Source organism: Cebus imitator, unplaced genomic scaffold (genome assembly GCF_001604975.1).
Source record: "Cebus imitator isolate Cc_AM_T3 unplaced genomic scaffold, Cebus_imitator-1.0 Scaffold84, whole genome shotgun sequence".
Taxonomy (NCBI): domain Eukaryota; kingdom Metazoa; phylum Chordata; class Mammalia; order Primates; family Cebidae; genus Cebus; species Cebus imitator.
In genome coordinates this window covers 5,226,348-5,243,033 of record NW_016107399.1, presented here as the reverse complement: position 1 = coordinate 5,243,033, position 16,686 = coordinate 5,226,348, and the positions used below count along the sequence as shown (strand labels likewise).

The 16,686-nt window shown below is 41.3% G+C and overlaps 1 long non-coding RNA gene across 1 annotated transcript in view; it reads left to right on the top strand.

Moving 5' to 3' along the window:
- The window catches only part of LOC108308336, an 80,199-nt gene extending 67,115 nt beyond the window's left edge, over positions 1 to 13,084 (top strand). The window contains exons 5-6 of the long non-coding RNA XR_005201179.1: positions 2,626 to 2,698; positions 13,052 to 13,084. This is a non-coding gene — a long non-coding RNA (uncharacterized LOC108308336). The remainder of the gene's footprint in view (positions 1 to 2,625; positions 2,699 to 13,051) is intronic.
- The last annotated feature ends 3,602 nt before the right edge of the window (positions 13,085 to 16,686 follow it).

The following is a 16,686-nucleotide window of genomic DNA, read 5'->3' as shown; positions in this document are numbered from 1 at the left end:
CCCACCTTGGTCTCCCAAAGTACTGAAATTACAGGTGTGAGCCACCACAGAATTTTAAAATAAGTATAAATATTCATTTTGTGGTTTCACTTTTTATAAGTTCTATGCAGATGCCAGCACGGGAAGACTGAAGTAAGAATTGTGCACTTTAATTTTGAAATAGAGAATATCCCCCAAAGCCCAAAGGATATAGTTAATTTTATTTCAAATACAAATGCCTAACTTTTAATAAAGTAGGGGTGATAGATGGTGCTGATCTTATTCTCAATTAACAAATAAACATTGAGGCTGTGAGCATCAGGCAGCAGGTTTGAACTTTTGTTGTGCTGTTAGGGCAAATGGAGGCAGGTCTGTGGAGGTGCATCTTTGGGCTTTCAAAAGGCGGCCTACTCTGTGCATTTAAGAAAGATCAGATATAATTACACACAGAAAAAACATCTGGAAGGATATATAGCACAGTGTTAACTTTACGTGGTGGGATTAGAAGAAATTTTTGTATTTTAAAAGTACCTTTCTGAGTTTCCTGTATTTTGTTTTAAATGAGAATTTATTCCTTTTGTAATCAGAAAATTAAAAAAATAATGAGGAAATCCAAAGGTTGGACATAGTGGCTCATGTAATCCCAGCACTTTGGGAGGCTGAGGCAGCCAGACCTTATCTCAAAGAAAGAAAGAAAGAGAGAGAGAAGGAAAGGAGGGAAGGAAGGGAAGAAAAGGAAGGGAGAGAAGGAAGGAGAAATAACTAAAACCAGGGAAAGCAGAGAAAGGAGGCTGTGCTTTCCTGGTCCAGATGTAAACAAATCTTGGCTGTATTCCTTCCCTCCTGGCAGTGCTTCCCAATCTCTTCTCAGATTAGCCTGCAGCCTTGGGTTCTTCCTCTCATTCCACGAAGATGTAGCATCTTGTGCTTCAGCTTCATTCTGTGCACTCATAGCAGCCCTGGAGTTTCATTCCAGGGGAGTTCCAGCCCAGTGCCCTCTGCTATCTGACCTACCTCCTGTACTCAGCATAATACCTCAAATGAATTCCAGACCTTGAGTTACAGAAAAGAAGGGCTTTAGAATCAGATGGCCACTTGGACAATGTTTAACCAGTCTGAATTTTGGTTTCCTTATCTCTAGAGTGTAGAAAATCATACTACCTTTTTTTTTTTTGGTTTGTTGTAGGTGTCAGAGAAAATATATTTAGAGCGTTTACAAAGTCCTTGGCCTTTGCTCATTCAACAATAGCCATTCATTGTACATCTATTTATTTGCCAAGCATTCCTCTGGGCACTGATGGTTATATAGAATAAACATATTTTTAAAGAGAAATATGTATTTTTCAGCTTCTTATTTTAGTATAGAATATCCTTTACTTATGACCTTTCAACTTACAATTTTCCCAGATGGCAAAGCTATGCCCTAAAGCTAAAGCTTATTAAATCTGCCCCCCACAACAGGTGGTATTAGCAGTCACCTTAGGTTATTTTAGAGTTGCCCTCATTCATGGTCTAAGGAGGTTTGCTGGGTTTTGTTTTTTTGAAAAGCAAAGCAAGATAAAAAGAATAATCTTTAAAAAACTGTCAAATTTAATACATTTTGAAATTATAGGCATTTCATTTTATTGAAAAAATACTCTATCTAGATAATCAGGATCCTAACTTAAAGAGATTTATGAAAATATCTATAATTGGGTAAGATATAGCTTGTTATAAATTTTTTTATGTGGTAAAGAAAGACAAAATAAGAACATATTTTTAAGAGAGTTGAAATAAAAAGGAAGAGTTGAAACTAATGCCATCAATATTTATAGTGTTCTGGGGAAATTTCAGTTTTGTCACTAGCCAATAGTGTTGACAATTATTGAACACTTTCTGTGTGTCAGGTACTGTTCTAACCGTTTGAACTAATTTTATTTTTCACAACAGAGAGATATTATTATCCCCTTCCCCCATCTTAAAAATGGGAAAACAGGAACAGAGATTACACAGCCAGGTCACAGGTGATAAGTGGCAGAGGTGGGATTGAACCCAGGAAGTTGGGCTCCAGAGGTTGCACATCAGAGTGCTGTACTGTCTGTACACGCTGGTTATTTATTTAACTTCATTATAGACTTTTGAAAAAATTGATCTATTATAGATTTTTGAAACCTAACCTACTCAGCAGTAGAGAAGCTCCTGAGTAGACACCAGTGTTGAAATGCCAGAGATAGAAGTCACTTGGCTAGAATCACCCATGGAACACCCAGCATTCTGTTTGTCAAGATCTTGTAATACTCAGACAATATGGGGAAGAAAGGAGATCTTGGTGAGGAATCTGTAATTTCATTTAAAAAATTTCATTTCGTCGAATATTGGCTAATGTTTAAATAGAATTTTTTAAAAGTTAATAGACTAAAAAGATCACAGACCATTTAAGATACTTCAAAAGGGATGAGAAGTTACTGAAATAGCAACCTGGGAAGGAAGGGGAAGTCAGGAATAAGAAATAAGACATAAATGTATTTACATAAATGTAAATTTACATAAATGTAAATTTACATAAATGTAAATACATAAATGTATTTACCACAAGTAATCTCACTGGTAAGACAGCCAGGGAGAGGTCCTGCCTGCCCGACTCGATTCTCTGCATTTTCTCTACAGCTGGAACCATGAGGAGGGGCTTTGTCTAATACTGATAGTCTGGAAATCAACTGGCATCATAATTCTAACAAGGGTAAATGGCTAATAGCTAATGTAACCGGCTGGCTGGTCAAAGGCTGTGTAATGCTCGAGGCAAAGCCAACTCTAGCCTTGATGTCTCATGAGGGTTGTAGAACTTCTGACTCTAGGATTGGACTCAGGATCAATGTGCAACTCAGGCCTGAGAGAAGATCAGGTTCACTGAATTGTGGTTAAAGTTAGTATATCTCATCACAGAAGCCATTTGACCTAGATGATTGTAATTCCTTATTCTCCAGATTTTATCTTTATGGTCATATTTTGGGAATAATTTAACTAACTTGTTGCCTTATATTGTTATATAAACAGTTATGTTTTTAGAAAATATTGAAATTTTAATTTATTTCTTAATTGACAAAATGATATCCGTATATTTTTGGGATACAACATGATGTTTTGGTACATATACACATTGTGAAATGGTTAAATCAAGCAATTTAACATATCCATCACCTCACATACTTTTTTTGTGTGTGTTGGAAACAATTAAAATCTACTCTATTGACAATTTTCACATATATACTATATTGTTTTTAACTATAGTCACCATGGTGTATGGTAGATCTCTTGAACTTATTTCTTCTCTCTAACTGAAATTCTGTATCCTTTGGCCAACATCTCCCCAATTCCACAGTCCCCCTGCCTCTGGTAACCATCGTTTTACCTTCTGCTTCTTTGAGTTCAACTTTTTAGGTTCCACATATAGGTAAGATCATGTAGCATTTGTCTTTCTATACCTGGCTTATTTCACGTAACATAAATAATACTGAAACTTTTATTAAAAACATTAAAATCAGTATTAATCACCAGACTGAAGAACAAATGTAATAATATAATTAACAGTGGATGACTTGCTTAAAGAAATTACACTTAGTTGTAATTAAGTACTTGCACTACAAATCCTTAATCTAATGATTCTAAATTGTTTGTCTTTTTTCTTTAATGTAAGCCATTGATTTTAGAAACTCTTGGGGACATTCTGGTGATAAATCCATCATGGCTCAAATTCCATTACAAACCAAGAATTATAATGGTGGTGACCTTGTTGCATCGTGAAAATGATCTACCATCTCCTCTTTCCCTTCTGTCTTTGTGGAAGAGATGTCTCTTTTCCAGTTCCTGGGTGCAGACCGTCTCTCTTCCCGTGTTTGTTGGGATGCTGTCTCATGAGTTATCCTGTCTTTCCTGGATTGTCTTTCTCTTCTTTTCTAGTGGTTCTACTACTCTGGTTTCAGGAAAGCTCATTTCTACTCTACTACGAGCAACTTGATAGAAGGGGCTGTGGGATATTTATTTTTGCATCTCTAAGCCTACCCAGCACACTGTAGGAGGTGAAAATACAATTGTTTTTAGAATTAATATGTGATTATAAAGATAACTTTGATTTGTTTTTCCTCTTAATCTGACTTGGTGAATGGAAATAGGCTAACCTTAGCCAGAGTTTGGCTATGCATTTGCTGAGTGCTCAAGTCCCTTTATGATGGTAGCTGTGACTTGGTTTTAGCTCCTGTGCTACCAGAGAGATGATTGTGCAAGGAAGAGGTGGGGAGAGATGAGTAGAACAGGCCATGCTTGTTTTTGTCATTCTTGTGGCTAACTTCTCTCCCTGAGACAGAAGCAGAAAGAAAAGTATCGTAGTTTCTCTGTTAACACACAAAACCCCATCATCTCTTATCAGTCAGGAATTTCTCTACCAGTTCAGCTTTCTAGGCCCTTCATTAATACTCACTGTGTCATCGTCCTGCCTGCAATATGATTTTCCTTAGTGGGGAGTCCTGACGATAGTCCATGCAACCCTTTGCAGTATACAACTTGCTTCTGAGAAGACCTTGGAATTACAAAATCTCATCATGTAGCAGACTGTTTCTTAGGACAGTCAGTATCTCTTCCAGAACAAGCCATTTTAGGCTAATCAGAAACCAAATTTTATTTATTTCTTTTTTTTTTTTTTTTTTTTCCGAGATGGAGTCTCACTCTGTCACTTAGGCTAGAATACAATTACACGATCTCAGCTCACTGCAGCCTCCGCCTCCTAGGATCAAGCAATTCCCCTGCCTCAGCCTCCCAGGATCAAGCAATTCCCCTGCCTCAGCCTCCCAAGCAGCTGGGATTACAGAAGTGTACCAACACACCCAGGTAATTTTTGTGTTTTTAGTAGAGATGGAGTTTCACCATGTTGGCCAGGCTGCTCTTGAACTCCTGACCTGAAGTGATCCACGTGCCTCGGCCTTCCAAAGTGCTGGGATTATAGGCGTAAGCCATCACCCCCAGTCCGAAAACAGATTTTCTAAAAGTGCTATTTAAGATATTGTACATAAAATCACACATGTGTCATGAGCCACAAAATGATTACCTCTGACCAAGAGAAGCGAGGGGAGAAAAGCTCCAACATGAGCTCTGAGTCTGGGAAGCCAGAATGAGAATTGTGTTTGGTTCACTGGAGAGAGGGAAAAAGAAAATAATCGCTTGTCTGTCTCCAACAGTCCTGTCTCTCCTCAAGCTCATGCAAGTACAGATAATTCTTTTTTTAAAGCCAGCAGAACTACAGAGTCCTAAGCACTCTTTTGGCTCCATCATGGTCTGGCTGAGGGCTTTCCCCGAGTCTGTTCCCCCAGACCCATGCTTTTAAGCATGAGTGATTAGTGGGCTGAGGTGCGGCGTTGCTGAGATTTGCAGAATACGGTGACATGCCAGTGATAATCGAAGGAAAGGGCAATGTGTAGCTGAGAAACACTGACATCTGAGAAGTGTTCTGCTCTGGTGACTTCCTAAATTGGTGGTTGATGGCAGTTATTTGTAGCAGCACTAATTTCTTTTCTTGCCCTCTCTCCCTCTCTCTGGCCAAACTGTTTTAAAACAACATCAAAGGAATGAAAGAAAAATGCCAGAGCGCATCAACTTGAATCTCTCCACTCTAGCATGCCTAAATTTATTTCATTTTATTTTTGGATATTCTAATCTTTTAATCTGTGTAACAGATAGTTAATGATATAAAAGAGAGCAGAATCTTTTATTTAAATTTTCCTATTCAGATAAGGTGAAGGAGATATTTTCATGCAGGTCGGGAAGTTCTGGCAATGTGGTGATGGTGTTTGTGACCTTGGCAAAGTGACCTCATCTCACTGTGCCTTGTCTAGAATGGCTGAACTCTGCCTTGATCTGCAGAAAGAAATGACCCCAACATATCTGTGGGAGTGTTGATACTAATAGTTAACAGGATGCGTTCTACTTTTTCTTTGTAGTGGTTAATATTTCCCCAATCTTTTGTTACTTTAAAAAATTCAGACCTACAGAAAAGTTACAAGAATAGCACAATGATGTTCATTTGCCCTTTATCTAGATTTACTAATTGTTAACATTTTACCACATTTGCTTTTTCTCTTTCTCTCCACACACTTGCATGTTCACACAAATATTTTTTTGGTAAGTCATTTAAGAATTCATTTCACAGAGAATTCAATTACTGTTACCCTAAATATCTTAACACATGTCTTCTAAGAACAAGGACATTCTCTAACGTAACAACAATACAAGCATCACATGCAGGAAATCTAACACTGAAACGCAATATTATCTGATATATAGACCAAATTCAGATATCTCCAGTTGTTCCAACAGTAATATTTTTTAAAATGTTTTTTCTTACCTTTTCAATCCAGGGTGGAATCAAGAATCACTCATTCCATCAGCTGCTCTATTTGTTTAGTTTTTAAAAATCTAGAACAAGGCCAGGCATGGGGGCTTACCCCTGTCATCTCAGCACTTTTGGAGAACAAGGCGGTCAGATCATGAGGTCAAGAGATCAAGACATCCTGGCCAACGTGGTGAAATCCTGTCTCTACTAAAAATACAAAAATTAGCCGGGCGTGGTGACATGTGCCTGTAGTCCTAGATACTCAGGAGGCTGAGGCAGGAGAATCACTTGAATCCAGGAGATGGAAGTTGCAGTGAGCCGAGATCATGCCATTGTACTCCAGCCTGGTGACAGCGTGAGACTCCGTCTCAAAAAAAAAAAAGAAAAAAATCTAGAACAGTTCCTGAACCTATCTTCTAAAAAAAATTCTTATCATCTTGACATTTCTTTTTGAGACAGAGTCTCGCTCTGTTGCCCAGGCTGGAGTGCAGTGGCATAACCTCGGCTCACTGCAGCCTCTGCCTCTCAGGTTCAAGCAATTCTCCTGTCTCAGTCTCCCGAGTAGCTGGGACTACAGGTGAGCACTGCCACACCCAGCTAATTTTTGTAGTTTTAGTAGAGATGGGGTTTCACCATGTTGACCAGGCTGGTCTCGAACTCCTGACTTCAGGTGATCCATTTGCCTTAGCCTCCCGAAGTGCCGGGATTACAGGCATGAGCTACTGCCAGGCCTCATCTCGATATTTCTGAAGAGTTCAAGCCACATTATTTCTAAAATGTCTGTCAGTTTATATTATTCTAATTGCTTCCTCATTCTTGGATTCTGATTGAACATTTAGGGCAGGAATCCGGCATATGTGACACTGTGTCCCTCTCTGTGCATCACCACGGGAGGCACAAGATAGAGCAGAGTTCCAACATTGATGTTCACCAGGATCACATAGGGAGGTTGATGTCCACCAGATTTCTCCATTTAGAGGATACCTTTTGTTCCCTCCTTTTTTAAGTTAATACGCAACTTGCGGAGTAGTATTTTTTTCTTTTTTGAGATGGAGTTTTGCTCTGTTGCCCAGGCTGGAGTGCAATGGCACAATGTCAGCTCACTGCATCCTCTGCCTCCTGGGTTCAAGCGATTTTCTGCCTTAGCCTCCCGAGTAGCTGGGATTACAGGCGTGCCTCACCTTGCCCGGCTAATTTTTATATTTTCAGTAGAGACAGCGTTTCACCATGTTGGTCAGGCTGGCTGGGTGCAGTGGCTCACGCCTGTGATCCCAGCACTTTGGGAGGCCGAGGTAGGCGGATCACTTGTAGTCAGGAGTTGGAGCAGTATTTTAAGATCATTCACTGCTCGTGGTTTCTTGTATGCTCATTTTTGCCTATTGCAGCAAGTATTTTATTTCATTAAAGAGCTCATTCATAACAATTACTTTTTAAAAATCTGACAATTCCACAATTTGCAATTCTTGGGTGTCTAAATCTGCTGTCACTAATAGTGGTTGTCATCTTCACTGGTCCATTACATGAGCTTACAGAGATGTGAGTCCCATGGGTCTGACTTGGTGAACGTTCCTTCAGAGAGGGCTTGACTTTGACTTTTGCCAGTAGAAGCACCACTTGCAACCTTCCTTTTAGCTTTTGACTTGGAATGAAAATGCCAGGCTCAGCTTTCTTGCCTCAGTGTTCCTCCAAGATTCGCTCTGTTTTCATTACAGAGAGGCAATTGGGAGCTTGCCTCCCTCCCTTTTTAACAATAGGGCTTATAGGAATCTTAAAGTCACTGTTCCATAGTAGCCTTACAGGGAGCCCAAGGTGGAGAAAGACCTAGCTCAGAGAGATTTGCAGCTGTGGCTCTTTGCCTAACGGAATAAATTATAAGTAAATATGCCAATAGCTCACAAAGCTTTTAAAAGAATCATATTAGCTTGCACAGAAAGGAACAGAAACAGCACAAATGAAAGTTTGAGACATTTGGACCCCCAGTTGATAAAACTTCTCAGCTGCACTCAGGCCATTCTTATAGCAAAGGAATTATGATCCAGTAGGTACAAGTGAGAACTCCTGAGGTCAGAGCCAAGAGCTAGAAAACAAGCAGCAAACCTGAGCCTTAATCAGAAACAGGCAACATGCACCCAGCTGGATTTCAGAGCCACAGATGGACCTATGATTGCTATGTGCCTCTTATTTTCTCCCTCTTTGAATGAGAGTATCTATGATGGTGTGTCTAACCATTGTATAACCGGGTGCATGGGGCCAAGAACTTTAGTTTACTGGTGTTTAGACTGGAGAAATGGTCCTTAAATTGCTGTACCTGAGGAACTGTACCTGAGGAACTCATGAACACTTGAACCTGATTTACATAACCTGAACTGATGTCATAATGAGATGGAACTTGATGGCCTTGGAGGGGAGGAGGGGTGCATTTTGCATGTGAGACGGATGGGAAGAATCACTGCCAGAGGATAGACTGTGTTGATTATAATTTCCAAAGATGGCCACAGTAATTTCTCTCTTTTTATGTGATCTTGACACTTTCCCATTGAGGGGCAAGGTCTATGATCCCTTTCCTTGAAATTGGACAGACATGTGACTACAGCAGAGCAGGGCTGCATTATAAATGGGGAATCAGCATGCTATCTGGTCATAAATAGTGATAGTTTCCTGTCTTGCTCCCTTGAGATTCTTGCTCTTAAAATGCAAGCCCTTTGCCTTGAAGCCCAAGCAGCCACATGGAAAAGACACATGTAGGTGTTCCAGTTGATTGCCCCAGCTGAAGACTCAGCCAACAGCCAGTATTGATCACCAGACATGTGAGTAAGTTTTTGGAAGATTCCAATCTCCTGTTGTCAAGTCACCCCCAGGCTTCAAGTCTTCCCAGCTGACAGCTCAGATGGTACTACAGAGATAAGCTGTCCTTTTCTGAATTCCTGACCCACAGAATATGTGGGTATAGTAAAAAAAAAATGTTTTATTTTTCTCATAAGTTTTGGGTAGGCTGTATGACAGCAGTAGGGACTGGAACATTGACTGCTATAGTTTGCAATTTCATTGGGAACATATAAATGTTTTTCTACAGTTATTCTTGTTATTCCCATTGCCTCCCAGTAGAAGGCATTTTTGAAGGTAGATGTTGGATATCTTCCTTCCTTCCTCCCTCCCTCAATCTTTCTTTTCTTTCTTTTTTTTTTCTTTTCTTTCTTTCTCTTTTGTTCTTTCATTCTCTCTCTCTTCCTTCCTCCCTCTCCCTCCCTTCCTTCCTCTCTTTCTTTCTCTTTCTTTCTTTCTCTCTCCCTCCCTTCCTCCCTTCCTTTCTTTTCTTTCTTCTTCCTCCTTCCCCCCTCTTCTTTCCTTCCTTCTTTCTTTCTTCCTTTCTTTCCCTCCCTCCCTCTCTCTCTTTCTTTCTTTTTCTTTCTTTCTCTCTGTCTCTGTTTCTCTTTCTCTCCATCCCTCCCTCCCTCCCTTCTCTCTCTCTTTCTCTCTCTCTCTTTCTTTTTTTCCTTTCTCTTTCTGACAGAGTCTCACTCTGTCATTCAGGCTGGAGTGCAGTGGTACTCAACCTCCAAGGCTCAGGGAATCCTCACACCTCAGCCTCCCAGGTAGTTGGGGGTCACAGGTGCCTGTCAATATACCTAATTTTTGTATCTTTTTGGTAGAAATGGGGTTCTGTCATGTTGCTAGGCTGGTCTGGAACTCCTGAGCTCAAGCAATCTGTCTGCCTCAGCCTCCCAAAGTACTGGAATTACAGGCATGAGCCACCATGCCTGGCCAAAATCCTTCATTTTTAGTAAACTAGAAGTGAGGAATTAGGTGTTGAGGGGATAAGGCCAAATGCCAGATATTGCTTGAAGAAAAAATATTTTCAAAAATGTAACACTGTTGGTAGACTGAATCTACTCCAAAGCCAGACTCAGAGTATATATCAAACACTGCTAAGCACCCGGGTATGGTACAAATGGGAGGGAAGAGACTAAGAATATACAGCAGTGCTATTTCAGCTTTTCCTCTTGTGGCCAGCAGGCATGTTTTCCACTTCAAGTTCTCAGGAAACAATATGTGTTTCCTACATATTGACTATGGTCCCACCTGGACAGAGTTTTCATATTAAGCCACTTGATGGACTACTGGCTAACCTATGTATTGGCCTAATAGCTAACTGATGCCTATGGGTCAGGCATCTGCCCCATTCTAATCTATGATAGCGATGATTGAAGCTTTTTTGGGTTGAATTGTATCCCCTCAAAATTTACATGCTGGAACCCCAAATCTCAGTACTTCAGAATATGACTGTATCTGGAGATAGGGCCTTTAAAAATGTGATAAGGTTAAAGTGAGGTTGTGAGCATGGACCCTAATCCATTCTGCCTGGTGTCCTTGTAAGAAGAGAAAATTTAGATATAAAAAGAGATAGCAGGGCACAGAGAGGAAAGATAGTGTGAGAACACAGCAAGGAAATGGCTATCTGCAAGCCAAGCAGAGAAGCCTCAGGAGAAACCAGGCCTGCCCACACCTTGATCTTGGACTTCCAGCCTCCAGTGCTGTGAGAAATAAATTTCTATTGTTTCAGCCAACTAGTCTATGGCATTTTGTTATGGCAGCCCCAGTGAGCAAATACAGGAATGCAGTGTGGCTGCTCATTTGGTCTAATCCCCTTTAAAAGAGGGCTCCGGGTGAAGCTGACGCACAGCTTATTCTATACCCAGATATTTCCTTCAAACTATCTAATCCATTTGTAGGAAAAAGACGAAGAGATGTAAAAACCAGTATATGAAAATTAGGTATGAATGAAGTGCCACAATATAGGATACAGAAAATTATGTGGCACAGTGTTTATGCTGTATGAATTTGGAGGAGGGAGAGCTCGATGTGAATTATAGCAGAGAAGGTGAACCTTACGGAAATGATGGGGTGCGTCATCAGCCTCTTTTGTTGAGTGGGATTTAAAGCAGCGTGAGGGAGGTGAAAGGGCACTTCGGATATGGGTAATTGGTGTGAGCAAAGCAAAGAGGTAGCACTGAATGTGACACGTGAATGATAGAAGGGCCGGTATAGAAGTGGTAGACTAAATGTGTTGGGAACTAGTGGGAGACAGTAGTGGGCATGTAGAGTAGACGGAGATTGTAGGTGACCTTGGAAATCAGGCCAAGGACTTCTTATGGTTTTTAGGAGTGATCTGCTGGCAAAAGTTGTCCTTTCAAATATCCCAGGGTTCACCAGCAACAATAGTATTTTTTTTTCTTTGAGTTGGAGTCTTGCTCTGTGGCCCAGGCTGAAGTGCAGTGGCACTATCTTGGCTCACTGCAACATCTGCCTCCCAGGTTGAAGTGATTCTCCTGCCTCGGTCTCCTGAGTAGCTCAAATTACAGACGCACACCACCATGCCTGGCTACTTTTTGTATTTTTAGTAGAGATGAGGTTTTGACATGTTGGCCAGGCTGGTCTCAAACTCCTGACCTTAAGTGATCTGCCTGTCTTGGCCTCCCAAAGTGCTGGGATTACAGGTTTGAGCCACCATGCCTGGCCATTTCTTTTCTTTTTTTTTTTTTTAAAGTTACGAGTATAATAATTCATTGGTATAATATGATACCAATAATGGGTATAATAATTCATTGAGAAAATTATATGAGATAAAATATTAATATTACTATCAAAAGGGTTTCTAATTATAAGAAGAAAAATCCAACCTGTGTGGGGGGAAACAGAATTGTTCATTCATTCAAGAAATACTTGCTGAATACTTCCTAAGGGCTTCATATGGGGCATAGAGATGAGAAAGATATTATTGGCTCTTGGGACTTTTGATGGACAGGGGATTTTAGGTTGGCTGAATGTTAAGGAGGGCATTCCAGAAGTTTGAAGGTCTAATGACAGATGTACAGAGGGAAGAATAAATGAAGTGGAAGATTTATTCATGGGGCAGCTGGAAGTGATGCTGCAGAAGAAATAATGAGCTATTATAGAATTAATGTTGGGCTTTACAAATAAGGCAGAGGAGTTAATCTAGTAAATCCCCTTTTCCATGGCAGAAATGTGAACATCATAATTTAGAAGGTATCTACCAGAAGATGATGGCATCAAAGCTTTGTCATCTGAAAAAGAAGGAGATCATGTCCTTTGCAGGAACATGGATAGAGCTGAAGGCCATTATCCTTAGCAAACTAACACAGGAACAGAAAACCAAATACTGCATGTTCTCACTTATAAGTGCGAGCCAAATGATGACAACACATGGATACATAGAGGAGAACATAAGGCACTGGGGCCTTTTGAAGGGTGAAGAGTAGGAGGAGGGAGAGGATCAAGAAAAATACCTCATGGGTACTGCGCTTAGTACCTGGGTGATGAAATAAGCTGCACAACAAACTCCTATGACACAAGTTTCCCTATGTAACACACCAGCACTTGTACTCTTTTTATTTTAAATAAAAGTAAAAAAAAAAAAAATCTTTGGCATTCTAAGAGTTAACTTATTTATATCCACACACTACACTCACCAACCCATTAAGGTAACCAAGCTATAAAACAAACTTGGTCGTCTTCTCTTAAAAAATACTTTAAAACACAAAATAGTCTTTCTTGTAAGGAATTAGACATACTCGAGGAAAGTTGTAAAATGCTATATATATAATTAAGCACATTGTCATTAACTTAAATTTAAAGGAGGTCCTAAAAACAAAATCAGTTCTTAAATTTTTTTCATGTATTTATTAACTTTTTTAGAGGCAAGGTTTCACTCTATCAACCAGACTGGAGTTCAGAGATGCAATCACAGCTCATGAAGCCTTGAACTCTTGGGGACAAGAGATCCTTCTGCTTCAGCCTGCGGAGTAGCTGGGGCTTCAGGTATGTACCAGAATGCCTGGCAAATTTGAATTATTTTTTATTTTTATTTTGGTAGAGATGAGTTTTCACTATGTTGTCCATGCTGGTCTAGAACTTTTGACTTTAAGTGTTCCTCTTGTCTTGACCTCCCAACTTGCTGGGATTACATGAGCTAGCATGCCTAGCCTTGATATTTCTTTTTTAAAAGGCACTTGTATTATCTAACACCTATGGCTGGAGGATGAACATTTGGCCAAGTTTTGGCCTCTGAATGTAAGTGTCTATCTAGTTAATCAAGATGGGCATCACATTTCAGGAGACTGGTGGGTTTCTTCTAGATGAAAAGGTCCTTGGAGACCCTCTATTCTAATTTTCCACATCCCAGAGGAGGACCTGTCCATCAGAGAGCACCTGGCATACTCCCAGATTCAGGCAGTTACTCAGGGAGCAGAATTGGGCAACACCTGGAGCCCAGCTTTCATGGTCCAAGATGGTTGAGTTCCAAAGTTGAGCATTTAAAATATCAGATTCTGAGGGGAATTTCCTCAGAGTTTGATGCCATAAAGTGCCCTCCTAAGAATGGACATAAGTATTTCCCAGCACCTCCCTTAGAAGCTCCTGGGCTGGTTATTTTTAAAAAGTACAGATTTGTAGGATCCCACCTATATCTAAAGAATCAGAACCCTGGAACAGGAACTAGAAATCTGTATTTTCATAAGCGTCTTCTGTGATCTTTATTTACACTCAGGTTTGACAACTGCTACCCTAGGACAAGTACAGATTTTTGCAGTTGCTTCTGATAATCAATCCGCTCCCTAACACCCTGCTGAGACTCCCAGCTCACTCTCCCGTGGCCCTGCTTTCTATCCCTGGCTCTTCATCTTTTCACTGCCTGAGCATTTTTCCTCTTCCTTTTCTCTCCCCTTCTCTTTGTTGCTCTTTTGTGCTTTCATTTTTTGTCTCTCTTTTCTTCTTTTTCTGTTTTTTATTTACTCTTTCCCTTGCTCCCTGCCCTACCCAGCCCATTCCAAAGTGGTGCTGGGATATGGAGGAGGAGCCAAAGGCAGTGAGTTGAGCCTGGGCACTCAGAGAGCTGAGTTATGATTACAGAATGCAGTTCAGAACACACCTCGGGAGCTCAGAGACACTGAAGTTGGACTGGAAGAACATGGAGAGCTCAGCTCAGGGGATGCGTGGAGTGGTGGAGAGAGGAGAGGGTGCAGATTTATGACATGGGAAATTCCCTGAGGAAGTAGATCAAGAAGCGCAAGTCACCAGCAGATCAGGGCAGGGAGCCCCGTGAGCACCTGTCCCCTGCCTTCCCCGTGATCTGGGTGTGGATGAGCTAATGAGCTACTGGGAGGCAGGTGTGCACTGCTGCATAGACACTTCCCCACACCTTCTCCTGAGCACTTACTCTAAGAAATGGTGCATGCCCTTCATTTGGCAGACTTGAGACTTTTTAAGAAAACAGTCAATATATCTTATAGATGAGGAACCTGTCTTGCAGGAATGGAGGCTTTCCAGATGTCCCTCATGCAGAGGAACAGAAGTCAGGATTCCAACTGGGATTGTAGAGACAGGGTCTCACTATGTTGCCCAAGCTGGTCTGGAACTCCTGACTTCAAGAGATCCTCTTGTCTTGGCCAGGATTCCAATTGGGAATCCTGAATTCTGTACTTGTGTCTTGGACAAGATTGAGAAACGGTCAAAGCTTTGTCCAGTATAACCTAACTAGCTGGTATATCAGCATTTTTACTTGTTGTGTGTGTGTGCACTTATACTGTGGCATAAACACTTAGTGCATGTTGGGTATTATTTCTTATTATTAGGAAATTGTCTTGTATTTACTGTATTGCCTGCATTCATCATGATTTCCCTTTAAGGGTAGGCTATAGATTTGGCCTTTTGGGATGTCTCATAAGGAGGTCTTTGTGGAAGAACACCTGGAAGGATGATTGCAGGCAATTTCTCCCTCTCCTGGAGAGCATAGACGCCATCCTGTTGGGTGTGGGCTGGGTTCTTAGGAGGCCCAGGAAGTACCATTGCTCCTAAATGCTCTGGCTGTTTCCTGCACCTGTTGCAGAAGGTGTGGCACATTTCATAAGCTCCAGGGGGCTGGATGACACCTGGGGGAGCTGCTAAAGGGTCCTCACTTGGGAACTCTCCTTTGCCCAGTACTCCCACCCTTGAACAGTGCTGTCTGTGAGGAGGTGCATCAATGAATGGGCATCATACTGCCTGAGGCCTGAACTTGGGGTGACTTTCCTTTCTTCTTGGTCTGAATAAGGCAGAAACCAACTCCATTTCCTTATTTCCTTTCTTTGAATTCCCAGTATTCCCCCCATCCCAGATGGGTGTATTCTTTAAGGCTGGGACTGCCCTGGGAGTAGGGGCTGCCCTGTTGTCCCTGTGCCACCTTCCAGGGCAGGGAATTTTACTAGGCATTTCTTGCAGTTGCTGTCTCTGAATTTGAGTCTGAGTTTCCTGACCCTTTGCAAGCTGCCTTTTAGAATCAGAGGGTATGTGGCCTTAGCAAATCTTGAGACCCATCCTCTCCTTCTACCTTCCTCCACCACTACTCAGCATAACTCATCACCCGTTGCATTTCTGTCCCTGCTTGCTTTTCTTCATGCTCTCTTCTCCACTTGAAATATTCTTGTTCGATTTCTTTTCTGTTCATCTTCCAGTCAAGGCCCAACTCAGAATAAATTTCAGAAGCTTTCCTTGCCTCCCTCTGCTTGGTGCCCTCTCCATCCCAGCAGAAAGAACCTGCCTACCCTCTGTGTTTCTGCTGCCCTGTGCACACACCCCTATGACTGCACTTCTTCTATTGCCTCATTAGATGTTTACACCTGTGCCTCTCCCAGGTAGGACAGGGGTAGAGTTGAATGAGAGAGCTCCACAAGTCTTTTAATGGTGTCCCCAAGGCCAACCTCAGGGCTTCAACCCAGTGAGCTCTCAGGAATGGCTGCATTTTATTCTGACTGTGTTTCCAGAATCCTAGTCCTTCTCTCTCACTGACTCTGAAGATAAGCACTGGAAAGGGGAGCTTTGGGCAAATTCCTCTGCCTTGTTATCTGCATAGAGAGCCAAACTTAAATCTCTACTGCCAATTGGATCCTGAGGTGTCAGAAACTCTCCTGAGATAAAGGGGCTTCTAGTGACCAGCTTCATTCTGGACCCAGCTTCATTGTGTTTGTAATCTCATTCATTCACTCTTCCAGGCCTCCCCTGATCACCCTTCCTAAAGTAAGATCCCTCTGTTGATGTTGATGAAATAACACTGTTTATTTTCTTCAACTGAGAGTCTAACACACTGTGCCTTGGGCAAGGTTGAGAATCGGTCAAAGCTTGTCTTGTTTCTCCAATATAATCTAATAAACGGGTGTATAAGCACTTGTACTTTGTGTAGGTGTGTGGGTGTGGTCACTGATATTCTGGCACTGAGTGAGCACTCCACAATAGTAATCTATAATTATTTCTCTACTACTAATAGATTATGATCTATAATGACTTAATAATCTATAATG